Here is a 501-nt window from a genome sequence, read left to right as displayed (position 1 = left end):
GCATCTGCTCCCAACGACGAGGTGCGCTGGCGAGGGCCGCCTTGGACCACCGCTTGAACTCCTCGAACCGGTCGGGCGCCGGAGTCCGATCGATGTTCGCGATCAAACCACGCAATTCCAAGTTCGCATGAAGAGCTGCCGAAATCGACTTGGAGCCTGCTCGGGCTTTGTCCACGGCGTCGTTGAGCCGAGTCTGAGTTTGGCGCAGCTCGCCCCAGACTTGCGTCCATTTCTCGTGGTTGGCGGACAAGAAATCGCTCAACGTTCGGCTCAACGCAGGTGCGCGCTGGTCGAACTCCGCCCGCGTGACGACTGACGGCGCTGTCAAGAAACTGTTGGAGCTCTGATCCTTGGACTCCTCATCCTTTGAGTCTTCGTCTGCCTTCGAAGGCGTTGAGTCCGACGACAGTCCCGCTCGTATTGGGCGTGCAGACATCAGAAGGATTGGTGAATGAGCGGCTGGCTGTCGAGTGCCGTGATACCTGGGGACCAGGCCTGGTC

The sequence above is a fragment of the Aphanomyces invadans genome, assembly GCF_000520115.1.
Source record: "Aphanomyces invadans strain NJM9701 unplaced genomic scaffold supercont1.65, whole genome shotgun sequence".
NCBI classification, from domain to species: domain Eukaryota; phylum Oomycota; class Saprolegniomycetes; order Saprolegniales; family Verrucalvaceae; genus Aphanomyces; species Aphanomyces invadans.
The sequence above is the reverse complement of the archived record's forward strand: the minus strand, read 5'-3'. Positions refer to the sequence as shown.